The following is a 14,379-nucleotide window of genomic DNA, read 5'->3' on the forward strand; positions in this document are numbered from 1 at the left end:
TTGAGACAGGGTTTCTCTCTGTATCTTTGTCCTGGAACTCACTCTATAGACAAGGCTGTCCTTGGACTCACAGAGATCTGCCTACCTCTGCCTCCCAAGTGTTGTAATGAAAGGTGTGTGCCCCCACACCCAACTACTTTCCTTTTTCTTTTTTCTTTTAAGGACTTTATCCTTTTTTTCCAAACCTACATATATTTTTAAACACACTGTAAACTGTTTAAAGGCTTTTTCTTCTGAAACTATCTTTACTGTATCTCTCTTTTTCTGTCCACATGAGTCTTTAATTTGCTATGCAATATGGCTAGAATTAAAGCTGGCTTTGACAGCTGGATTCAGCCCATTCCTTAGCTTTCTGAGAGTCTAGCCTCATAGCAGAGGTACTGGCCAGGGCCATGTTTATTGCCACAACCCCATGGCTGGTGTGGGAGGTCCTTCTGTCTATGTCGAGTCTTAGCAGCTGGGAACTAACTAATGGCCTCCTCCTACATATTAATTCCCCAAGCTCAGGTTTTAAGTGGATTTGGCTGTCTACATTGGTGCCATTCTGTTGACTGAATTTTCTGTCCCACAATGTCCCACAGCTGTTTAGTCCCCCCCCAAAAAAAAACCACACAGTGGTCTAAATTAATTATAAACTGATTGGCCTATTATCCCAGGCTTCTTATTAACTTTTATATCTTATATTAGCAACTAAAAAGCTGCTAAAAGACATTTAATAACAAATGCTGCTGGATTAATTATATATATATATATATATTCTTTGACTTCAAAATTTCTGACCAGAACAGTTTCTTAAAATGCTAAGCACTTCTTAAAAAAATAAGTGGCACTTCCTGGTCATCCTGCAATGGCTATACCGCCCGATACCTCCTCTTTCTTCCTAAACCCAGCTTGCATCCAGAACCCACCCCCCTCCCATTTGCCTCCCTCCCCTCTTTGACCACATAACATCTCCCAGCTCAGCCTGTTCGGGCACTGGGAACGAATCCAAATCGGGAGGGCAACAGGGAGGGCAGTAGTTCCTTTGTCTCAGTAGCCTGCCTGCAGCAAGCAAGGTAGGCCCTTTATTTATGAGCTACCCAAGCAGCACGGAGATCCGATCTGGGCACCAGGAGAGCCAACACTGGGGAGTGACATCACTGGGAGGGTACATCAGTGGGCAAGGAGACCTGATCCTGTAAAAGAAGATCCATAGGGGAGCATTCGGAGGAAGAGATGGGCAGGCGCCAATGCAAGAATTCACCCAACAATCTGAAAAACAAGATGAAACCACCAGAACCCAGCGACCTCACAACAGGAAGACATGAACATCTTAACCAAGAAGAAGTAGAAAAAATTGACTTTATGAAAGTGATAGAGGCACTTACACAGCATGTAAAAAGCACCCTTATAGAAATGGATGAGAAGTATAACAGAAAGTTTGAAGAATTGAGTAAAACAGTGAATGATACCCTAGGGAACCAAGGAAAAACAATCAAGCAGATAATGGAAACAGTCCAAGACTTGAAAACTGAAATGGAGACAAAGAAGAAAACACAAACAAAGTGTAGGTCGGACATGGAAAATCTAGGTAAACGAATAGAGACTACAGAAACAAGCATAACCGGCAGAATACGAGAGATAGAAGAAAGAATCTCAGATTCTGAGGATAACATAGAGAAAATAAACACTCTGATCAAAGAAAACAGCAAGTCCAACAAACTCTCATCACAAAACATTCAGGAAATTTGGGACACAATAAAAAGACCATACCTAAGAATAATTGGAGTAGAAGAAGGAGAAGAAGTGCAGCTCAACGATCCAGAAAATATATTTAATAAAATTATAGAAGAAAACTTTCCAACATAAAAAAAGATGTACCTATGAAGGTTCAAGAAGCATACAGAACACCGAATAGGCTGGATCAAAAAAAAAACCTCCTCGCCATATAATAATCAAAACACAAAGCATACAGAATGAAGAGAGAATATTAAGAGCCGCAAAGGAAAAAGGCCAAGTTACTTATAAAGGTAAACCTATCAGACTTACACCTGACTTCGCTATGGAAACCATGAAAGCCAGAAGGTCCTGGATAGATGTACTCAGAAGCTAAGAGAACATGGATGCAAGCCCAGACTACTATACCCAGCCAAGCTTTCATTCACTATAAATGGAGAAAACAAAATTTTCCAGGATAAAAACAATACATAGCCACAAATCCAACCTTACAGAAAGTAATAGAAGGAAAATCACTAACCAAGGAGTTCAACAATGACCACAATAACTCAGACATCTAAAGACCCTTCACCAGCACAACTCAAAGAAGGGAAACAAACAAACTCTACTACTAAAAAAGTGACCAGAGTTAACAACCACTGGTCATTAATATCACTTAATGTCAGTGGGCTCAACTCACCTATAAAAAGGCACAGGCCAAGAGATTGGATACGAAAACAGGATCCAACATTCTGCTGTTTACAAGAAACACACCTCAACCACAAAGACAGGCACCTACTCAGAGTAAAGGGCTGGGAAAAGGCTTATCAAGCAAATGGACTTAAGAAACAAGCAGGTGTGGCCATACTAATTTCTAACAAAGTTGACTTCAAACTTAAATCATTCAGAAGAGATGTAGAGGGACATTTTATGCTTATAACAGGAACAATTCATCAGGATGAAGTCTCAATCCTGAATATCTATGCCCCAAATATAAAAGATCCCACTTACGTAAAAGACACATTAATAAAACTCATGGCAGCTATCAAACCACACACAGTAATAGTAGGAGACTTCAACACGCCTCTCTCACCAATGGACAGGTCAATCAGACAGAAACCTAACAGAGAAATTAGAGAATTATTGGAGGTAATGAATCAATTGGACTTAACAGACATCTATAGAATATTCCATCCAAATAGGAAAGAATATACCTTCTTCTCTGCAGCTCATAGAACCTTCTAAAAATTGACCACATACTCGGTAACAAAGCAAACATCCACAGTTACAAAAAAAAAATATTAGTAACCACCTGTGTCTTATCAGATCACCATGGATTAAAGTTCGAATTCAACAACAATGCTACCCACAGAAAGCCTACAAACTCATGGAAACTGAACAGTAAACTACTGAACCATACCTGGATTAAGGAAGAAATAAAGAAAGAAATAAAGTCTTCCTTGAATTCAATGAAAATAAAGAAACAACATACTCAAACATATGGGACACTATGAAAGCAGTCCTAAGAGGAAAGTACATAGCACTAAGTGCCCACTTAAAGAAAACAGAGAAAGCACATATTGGAGACTTAACAGCCCACCTGGATCCTCTAGAAAAAAAAGAAGCAGACTCACCTAGGAGGAGTAGAAGTCTGGAAATAATCAAACTGAGGGCTGAAATCAATCAAATAGAAACACTGAAAACAATCCAAAGAAACAATGAAACAAAAAGCTGGTTCCTGGAGGAAATCAACAAGATTGATAAACCCCTATCCAAACTAATCAAATGGCAGAGAGAGAATATGCAAATTAATAAGATCAGAAATGAAAAGGGGGACATAACCACAGACACAGAGGAAATTCAGAGAATCATTAGATCTTACTACAAAAGCCTGTATGCCACAAAACTGGAAAATGTAAAAGAAATGGACACTTTTTTAGATAAATACCATATACCAAAGTTAAACCAGGACCCGGTGAACAATCTAAATAGACCTGTTAGTCGCGAAGAATTAGAAGCTGTTATCAAAAACCTCCCTTCCAAACAAAGCAAAGGACCAGATGGTTTCAATACGGAATTCTGCCAGAACTTCCAAGAATACCTAATACCTATACTCCTTAATGTATTTCACAATACAGAAACAGAAGAGTCATTACCAAATTTTTTTTATGAAGCTACAGTTACCCTGATACAAAAAACCACACAAAGACTCAACCAGGAATGAGAATTACAGGCTAATCTCACTCATGAACATCGACGCAAAAATCCTCAACAAAATACTGGCAAACCGAATCCAAGAACACATTAGAAAAATTATCTATTGTGACCAAGTAGGCTTCATCCCAGAGATGCAGGGCTGGTTCAACATACGAAAATCTATCAATGTAATCCATCATATAAATAAACTAAAAAAAAAAACCATATGATCATTTCTTTAGATGATGAAAAAGCATTTGACAAAATCCAACATCCCTTTCTGATAAAAGTATTGGAAAGATTAGGGATACAAGGGTCATATCAAAATATAATTAAAGCAATATACAGCAAGGCGACAGCTAACATCGAATTAAACGGAGAGAAACTCAAAGCCATCCCACTTAACTCAGGAACACGACAAGGCTGTCCACTCTTGCCATACCTCTTCAATATAGTGCTTGAAGTTCTAGCAATAGCAATAAGACAACATAATGGGATCAAGGGGATTCGAATTGGAAAGGAAGAAGTTAAACTTTCGTTATTTGCAGATGATATAATAGTGTACATAAGCGACCCCCAAAACTCCAGCAAAGAACTCCTACAGCTGATAAACACCTATAACAATGTGGCAGGATACATGATCAACTCCAAAACATCAGTCGCCCTCTTATACACAAAGGATATGGAAGCAGAGAGGGAAATCAGAGAAGCTTCATCTTTCACAATAGCCACAAACAGCATAAAATATCTTGGGCTAACTCTAACCAAGGAAGTGAAAGATCTATTTGACAAGAACTTTAAGGCATTGAAGAAAAAAATTGAGGAGTATACCAGAAAATGGAAGGACCTTCCTTGCTCTTGTATTGGGAGGATCAACATAGTAAAAATGGCAATGCTACCAAAGGCAATTTATAGATTCAATGCAATCCCCATCAAGGTCCCATCAAAATTCTTCACAGATCTTGAGAGGACAATAATCAACTTTATATGGAAAAACACAAAACCCAGGATAGCCAAAATAATCCTATACAATAAAGGATCTTCTGGAGGCATTAACATCCTTGACTTCAAACTCTATTACAGAGCGATAGTAATGAAAACAGTGTGATACTGGCATAAAAACAGAGAAGTTGACCAATGGAATCGTATAGAAGACCCGGATTTTAACCCATAAACCTCTGATCATCTCATTTTCGATAAAGGAGCTAAAAGTATACAATGGAAGAAAGAAATCATCTTCAACAAATGGTGCTGGCAAAACTGGATGTCAACCTGTAGAAGAATGAAAATAGACCCATATCTATCACCATGCACAAAACTCAAGTACAAATGGATCAAAGACCTCAATATCAATCTGAACACACTGAACCTGATAGAAGAGAAAGTGGGAAGTACCCTACAGGAGATGGGCACAGGAGATCGCTTCCTATGTATAACCCCCGTAGTACAGACATTAAGGGCAACATTGAATAAATGGGACCTACTAAAACTGAGAAGCTTCTGTAAAGCAAAGGACACTGTCACTAAGACAAAAAGGCAACCTACAGACTGGGAGAAGATCTTCACCAACCCCGCAACAGACAAAGGTCTGATCTCCAAAATATATAGAGAACTCAGGAAACTAGACTTTAAAATGCTAATTAACCCAATTAAAAAATGGGGCACTGAACTGAACAGAGAATTCTCAAAAGAAGAAGTTCACATGGCCAAACGACACTTAAGGTCATGCTCAACCTCCTTGGCAAATCAAAACAACTTTGAGATATCATCTTAAACCTGTCAGAATGGCTAAAATCAAAAACACCAATGATAGCCTTTGCTGGAGAAGCTGTGGAGGAAGGGGTACCTTCATCCATCGCTGGTGGGAATGTAATCTTGTGCAACCACTTTGGAAATCAGTGTTTCGCTTTCTCAGGAAATTCGGGATCAACCTACCCATGGACCCAGCAATACCACTCATGGGAATATACCCAAGAGATGCCCGATCATATGACAAAAGCATTAGTTCAGCTATGTTCATAGCAGTATTATTTGTAATAGCTAGAACCTGGAAACCACCTAGATGCCCTTCAATGGAAGAATGGATGAAGAAAGTGTGGAATATCTACACATTAGAGTACTATGCTGTGGTAAAAAAACAATGACTTCTCGAATTTTGCATGCAAATGGATGGAAATAGAAAACACTATCCTGAGTGAGGTAACCCAGACCCAAAAAGATGAACATGGGATGTACTCACTCATAATTGGTTTCTAGCCATAAATAAATGTAACGGAGTCTACAATAGGTGAATCTAAAGCAGCTAAGTAAGAAGGTGAACCCAAGGAAAAACATATAGTTATCCTCTTGGCTAAGGGAAGTAGACAAAATTGCCGGGGAGAAAATTGGGATCTTGTGGGTGGGGTGGGGTGGGGGTAAGGAGAGATGGCGAGAGAAAAGTGAGAAGGGGAGGATGGGGGAAACTTGGGGAAACAGGATGATTGGGATAAAGGAAGGTTGGATAGGGGAGCACAGAAGCACAATTCTTAGTTAAGGGAGCCACCTTAGGGTTGGCAAGAGACTTGAACCTAGAGTGTCTCCCAGGAGCCCAAGGCGATGTCCCCAGTTAGTTCCTTGGGCAGCTGAGGATAGGCAACCTGAAATGACCCTATCCTATAGCAATACTGACGAATATCTTGCATATCACCATAGAACCTTCATCTGGTGATGGATGGAGATAGAGACATTGACCTACACTGGAGCACTGGACTGAGCTCCCAAGGTCCCAATGAGGAGCAGAAGGACGGAGAACATGAGCAAGGAAGTCAGGACCATGAGGGGTGTACCCACCCACTGAGACAGTGGGGCCTATCTATTGGGAGCTCACCCAGGCCAGCTGGACTGTCACTGTAGAAGCATGGGATAAAACCGGACTCTGTGAACATGGAGATCAATGAGGGCTGCTGAGAAGCCAAGGACAATGGCACGGGGTTTTGATCCTACTTCATGTTCTGGCTTTGTGGGAACCTAGCCTGTTTGGATGTTTACCTTCCTAGATATGGACAGAGGGGGGAGGACCTTGGATTTTCCACAGGGCAGGGAACCCTGACTGCTCTTTGGACTGGAGAGGGAGGGGGAGAGGAGTGGGAGGAGGGAGAGAAGGGTGGGAGGAAGGGGAGGGAAATGGGAGGCTGGGAGGAGGTGGAAACTTTTTTTCCTTTTCTCAATAAAAAAATAAATTAATAAAAAATTAAGTGGCAGCCTTGCTAGGGCAAACAAGGCTCTGGCTGCTTTACTTTGCCCAGTCCAGGATGCCAGAGCTGTTCACTGCCTCTGAGAGCCATGTTCACAGTCCCATGTTTAGGCACACAGCCAGTCTATGTTGTCATTAAACAAGTTGTAGCACTCTGTTCACAAACCTCATTTAAATATTCCATAGCCTGACCTTGCAAAGAACCAGAACCATTCATGCTGGAGAATGAGAAAACTGCTGTTTTGAAACCTTGCGTTTTTTTTCTGCTTCTGCTCAATCAAAAAGACTTCTCTTAAGGGAGCTCCAGCATGCTACCAGCAAGCAGAGCCCATCCCCGTCCAAAAATGTGACTAAACTTTGTTTTTTAATGTCTAGAATTCGTTTCCAAGCCTTCTCAAGTTTTACATGGATTTAGTCAGCCTCACATTGGTATGCTAATTTGTTATAGGGAGTCTACTTGTTTGTTTCCCAGCTGCCTAGACTTCTGAAAATAACCACACAGAAACTTATTAATTAAATCACTGCTTGGCCCATTAGCTCTAGCTTCTTATTGGTTAACACCTATTAACTTAACCCATTTCTATTAATCTGTGCATCACCACGAGGTCATGGATTACCAGCAAAGTTTCAGCACATCTGTCTCCAGTGGTGGCTCCATGACTTCTCTCTGACTCTGCCTCCTTTCTCCCAGCATTCAGTTTAGTTTTCCCTATCTACCTCTGTTCTACCTTATCACAGGCCCAAAACATCCTTTTAGTAACCGATGATATTCACAGCATACAGAGGGGAATCCCACATCTATCAAGAAAAATTAAATTATAATATTCAGTATATTTGATTTAGCAGCTTCAGAGAAAATAAGTCATTATCTATCTTATCTTAGTGAATTCTTTGGTGTGTGTGAGGGGGCAGGTACCTTTCTCTATGCATTTTATTGTCTGAGCCCAATTTCCTTTTGACATCCAGTACATTTTGACTTGTCTGTATCCAGCCTTGCCTTTCTCCAGGACTGATTCCCAGGATTATCCTTCATCCTGGGGCTGTGGCAGGACACATTTAGTCTCCCTCACTTGTAGTCGTTCACCATTCTCAGGCTCACACACTAGCTCAGTATAGATATTTTGCCTTTCAAGATGGTACCAATATCTTTCCTGACTCATCCCTGGTACTGCTTTCTCACTATAGCTTATAATTGTTTTTGAGGCCGTGGTCAGAGGAGGACTGTCAATCTCTTTTTACCAAGGCCACCTGACTCAACATCTGAATTCAATTTAACTTCCCATGTGGGGTATTATGTGATTGGAGCTGTGTTAAACTTGGCTTTTATCCCATCTTTGGTAGTCTTCTCTGTATTTTTAACAATATCTCTGAATAACTGAAGATTTCTTCTATTTCTCCCTTTGGGTACAGTCTGCTTTTCTCTTTCCAGCTCTTCTCAGGTATTCAAAGGCTGTGTTCAGGAGCCATCTTACCCAGAAGTTGATTTACCAGGGACCCAAATCTGATCCACTGGTGGCAGTTCTTTATTTGAGTCAGCTTGCATCTTTTGTGGATGAATGGTCTGACAAATCAAGACCCCTTTTTCTATCCTCAAACCACCATCTTTCTGACCAATAGTGATACAACTGGAGAGCAAGTAATAAAATAATTACTAATTGGAAAGTAGCTACTGAGAAACATGCAGTAATAATTGATATCTAAGCAATAGAAGGATTATGCTATGGAGGAATTAGTATGAATACTAAGTTAATATGAGGAAGAGGCAAAACCTTAAGGAGCTTAGTTTAATACAAAGAAATAATATATTTTCTTAACTTAATGGGCAAATAATCGTATGTATTCCTCCTGCTCAATGGCAGGCAAGGTATTGTGTTCTTTGTTCTCAAATTTCACTTTTCTTTTGGTAGGCTAACTTCATCTTCTTCAAGGATACGTCACAGACATGTTTATGTGACTGCTCAGCTCATCAGATAGAAAAAGGAGCTGGAGGTGAGTAATACAGTATATTTAGGCCCAGAGGGGACTGCAACAGCAATCACTTTATTTCTGTCCTAATTAGGATTTTCTTTCTGCCACAAAGCACCATGACCAAAGAAGCAATTTGGAGAGGAAAGTAATTTTGTTGTTGTTGTTTTGTTTGTTTTTGATTTCTGCTTAAATGTCCATATTGCTGTTCATTATTAAAGGAAGTCAGGTCAGGAACTCAAGGGAAGGGGCTATAGAGACATTAGAGAGGTATTGATTACTGTCATAGTTTCCAAAGCTTGCTCAGTCTGCTTTCTTGTAGAACCTAGGACCACCAGTAGAGGCACTAGGACCACCAACAATGCACTAGACCCTCCTCGATCAATTGTTAATTAAGAAAATGCCTTGCACCTAGATATAATTGAGGCATTTTCTCAATTGAGGTTCTCTCCTTTCGAACAACTCTAGCTTGTATCAAGTTGACATAATACTAGCCAGCACAATTTCATTAGGCATGATTTGGTCAAAGAAGCATGTGCATCCACACAGACAACTCCAATTTTATTATCATGGAAGAAGTAGGGACTTGGTACAATGGCCAACTTGTAATTCCTGTCATGCCTCAATTATAACTATCTGTTTTCTAGAACTACCACTAACCCATCTATGAAAATGATATTTCCTAACCTTTGGAGCTCACTAGTTAAGGAAATAAAGTATGGCTGGTCTGAGAGTTGATTTTATGTGTTGGTGTGAATGAAGTACAGGATCCTGAACAATGCTTCACACTGATAATTCTGGCTTTGCGTCTTGAATCAAAGGCAGGAAACTGTCCCTAAAGAATCTGGAGCTTATTCAAACAGTTGAAGACTCAAGTAGAACAAAAACATTGAAACAGAAAGAATTCCTCTTGCCTGGCTCCTTGAGCATACATGGTAATCTGTTGTGACTTGGGGACAAATACTGACACAAGTCCTCTTTGTAGGACTTGAGCTGTTTGTTGTGCAAGGAATATGCCCCTCTCTTGGTCATTCCATTTAGACTAGAATGGCACAGTGGCTGTATTGCATTTACAACACTCTGATTGTGAATCTTGGGATGTATTTGTTTCCATAATCACATGGACCAATTTCTTGTGTTAAATGTATCTTACCCATTAAATATATACCATTTGAAATATAATTTATTAAGTATAATATTTATAGCTGATTGAGTAAATACATGTTAATACAAAGCCTTAGGTAGAAAACAGAAGAAATTAAGTGGTGATAGCATAATACTTAGGGATTGTTTTGACACAAAGAAATCTATAAATTAGTATATTATTTTACACTGCTGAAGCAATCAAGTCAGACACAAAATTAGTCTTTAGATAATTAGAGATTTACGTGATTTCTTAAAGCACTGAATTAAAAAATGATATGATATTTTAATAGAGTCTTATCATTCTTTTTAATCTTTTAACCCCATGTGGTCTGTCATATGATTCTGTTATGTCAATAGCTTATCTTATAGGTCTACTCCACAGTGATCCAATTCTCTTTACACTCATCCTTCTGATTCCTGCTTCTGTGCCTGTGAGCTAAGCATGTTGGGAACCTTACCCATGAAAACTTGCAAGGAATTTGCTGAGGTAAACTCTACTAGAAGGATTTGCATAAAGTCAGTTCTTCCAAGTGCTCAGGACCTCATCTTTAGGATTCAGTTTTTAAGAACATTAAAGTCCACAATTCCAGCGGAAACAGGTATCATTAGAAAGGACAGAAATGAAGGAGAACAGAAGCAGAGCTACCTCAGGGAACCTGCTCACTGATATGACAAAGTGGAAGGAATCAATATTGGATTTTAATTTTGATTTATTTTTACACACACACTCAATAATAATCTTTGTTTTCCCTTGGAATCACTGGAATCTCATCAGCTCTGATTAAATGAATCTGCTAAAATACAACATGTGTAGCGCACCAAATTAAGTGACCCATGAGGGACCGTTTTGCATGCAAATCAAAGACTAGAGTTGGGGGCAGCTGCTCTTATGGCACTCCACTTGAAGATCATATTTTAAGTCACTATCTGTTTTCCCCTTTCAGAACTTAGTAAGTTTCATAATACATTGCCTTCCTTGAAGTTCATCTTTTCAACTTGGTTTTGTTTTGCTTTGAATGTGACTGTTCCTCTCCTTTTCACCTTCAGGATCACTAAAAATCTACTTCATACTGATTTTATTTAAAGCAAGACTTTGTAAATAAAAATTTTAAGTTCAGAATGTGTGTATCATGAATATATTGCATATATGTTTATTCACTGAAAATAATGAAATATATACACAGTCATTCAAAAAGATACTTATTTTGCCTGGCGATATATAGTACATTTTTGAAAACTATGCATTTTACAATTGTTATGTAGTAAATTACTTCTCTCCAGTTGAATTTGGATGGGCTGCAGATAAATATCACAAAGTAAACTACTTAACATACCCAGAACAATAAGCATCTCAGGACTTTTCTCATCCATACACTATTTCATGTTATGTTCATGTCATATGTTCCTCAAGATGACAGACAAGTTCTAGATGTTTCAGACTGAGATTATTTCAGTCTGTCAAGTAGACATAATGGAAGTGGAAAATGAGCCAAGCCTTTGAAATAAAAATCACATATACTTTCAAATATATTGAAAGATAATTTATAATATTGTAGTGCTATCTAACTATTGCTTTAATACTGAAAATCCATAACAACTGTTAATAAACAGTGACATAAGAAAAACAAAAGTGACAGACTTTATTAATACATTTATTTCCATTTTCCATTGAGCAACTTAAATGGTGTTTATACTTCATGTGTCATTCTTCCTCCTGGCATAGTTAACCATTCTCATATACTACCTCAATTATTCTGATTTTAAGAATGTTTACATGTTCTCACATAATGTCTGACAGCATTAGTTGTAACGATTGTTTGCGAAAAACACTTGGGCTGAAAGTTGTTAGTCTTCCTCCGGTCTTCTGAAATTGTTGCATCTGAGATCCTACAATAGATGTGTGACTGTATACTTCCAGTGAATTGCTCTATAGATCATACTAAAATGTATTAATAAAAGCCATGAGAAGGAAGCAGGACGTTAGAACCTCTGGAGTAGAAGGACATCTCCAGGAAGACTTCCCAGAGCTGGTAAGAGTGTAAAACAAGCAGGTACCCTGTGATTGACCAGTTGGCTGGTCTTATTTAAGGAAAGGAGACCTGTGGTTACTTGGACTTTTTGTTGACTAAAAGACATGATAGAATAGGAAGAAACATGAAGGTGGACATTAGAAGAGTCATCTTTATGAAGCAGGCTGCCTTTAGAACAGACTTTCACTAAAAAGTGGGGTTTCTTTGCCATTTGCTATGGCAGATTTATCCTCAATAATATTTTTAGACTCCAATTTGATAGAGATTTCTAGACGTGAATTCCAGAATAAAAGACAAATGTATACTTAATTGCTTAAACATTACCCTAGGGTTCTAAAGAGTATCTGTATGTCTTTTCCTTTCCAGTTATAAATTGTAGTGTTTTTCTTCAAATTATTACTAATATTCTTTTTACGGTGAGGCTGATAGATAAAGAATAAAGAGATGTAATTTTTATAGTTTAAATTTTAATTTATCTTTCAATAAGAACACATTCTGTTTCATTGAATATTGCCATAGAGCAGTCAAGATTTAGAAATAAAGTAAGAAGAAAACACAAATTTCCTCCTCTCCTCCACAATTTGTATAAAGTTTCTATTCTAATACACATTCCCTTACTGTGGTCCATTTACTAATAAAGATAATTATACCCTAAAGTATTTTAACTTGAGCTCTTAGTTTGCATCATTGTCCATTGTGCTGTGCATTGCTTGGGTTTTGATATATGTGGGATGTGTGTTGAATCCCCAATAAACTCTTATGTAGAGTAGTGTCAGGGCCTAAAATAGTGGTGCTTTCCTTGCTCTGTCTATTTGTCTTCACCTTTCCCTCTCAAAAATGACCAAGCATTTCTCTGTCTTTATATTTTTCCCTTTTCTCCATTTTCAGTGGGAATCATATATTGTATACCATTTATTTCCGTTTGGATTTTTCTTTTAGACAAACTGCATACATAAGATGTTGTAGAATATTCATTAAAGATGTGTTACATTTGCTTATGCTGTGGAACATTTGTTTAATGATGCAAATATGTATTGCATTATTTTATGTTGCGTTTAACAGCATAAGCAAGCTGTGTTTTACATGAGGAGGGGGCCCTTTGTTTATCCCTGCTGCTTGGCTAGCTTAGCCATTGAAATACCCACACAGAAACTATGTTAATTAAAACACTGTTTGGTTGTTAGCTCTAACTTCTTATTGGCTAATTCTTACATCATAATTTAACCCATTTCTATTAATCTGTGTATCACCACATCACTGTGGCTTACTGGCAAGATTCTAACCAGTGTCCATCTCAGGCAGAAGATCTATGGTGTCTCCCAGTCTGTCATTCTTCCTAACATCCAGTACTGTCTTCTCTGCCTACCTAAGTTCTGCCCTATCAGGCCCAAAGCAGTTTCTTTATTCATTAGCCAATGAAAGCAACACATAAACAGAAGAACTTCCTACACCAGCTGTGTCACGTCGCCTGCCTAAAACACCTGATTAGTCTAATAAAGAGCTGAATGTCCAATAGCAAGGCAAGAGAAAGAAAAATGTGTGGGGGCTAGAAGGCATAGAGAATAAATAGAAAGTAAAGAAAAAAGTGAGTGGAATAAGAAAAGGAGGAGAGAAGATGCTGGAAGCCAGACACTCAACCACACAGCCAGACATAGAATGCAAAGGAAAGAAAAGAAAGACAGAAATAGAAAAAAGGTAAAATCACAAAGGCAAAAGGTAGATAGGATAATTTATGTTAAGAAAAGTTGGCTAGAGGAAAGCCAAGCTAAGGCTTGGTATTCATAAGAGAGAATAAGTTTCCTAGTGATTATTTGGGAGCTGGGTGGCAGGTCGCCCAAAGAGTGAAGAGTTAAAAATAAAAAACTATCTACACCACAATGTATTTTTTCCTCAAAATTTAAAATGAAAAAAAAAAATAGTGTTGCATCTGAGAACATGACTATGCCTGGAAGACAGTATACTGAAGGAAGGAAGCCAGCCCCAGGACAAGAAAGACAGCTATTCTGTGTATGTAAGGTATTTAAAACGGTTTCATATATGGAGAGGATTTAGTGAAATCTTACAGGAGTTGCTGTAAACAGGGAGAAATGAAGAGTAAGTTGGACACGTACGAAG

This window comes from Microtus oregoni, unplaced genomic scaffold, assembly GCF_018167655.1.
Source record: "Microtus oregoni isolate MIOR12 unplaced genomic scaffold, Mior012 000019F_ref0000042, whole genome shotgun sequence".
In the NCBI taxonomy this organism is placed as follows: Eukaryota; Metazoa; Chordata; class Mammalia; order Rodentia; family Cricetidae; genus Microtus; species Microtus oregoni.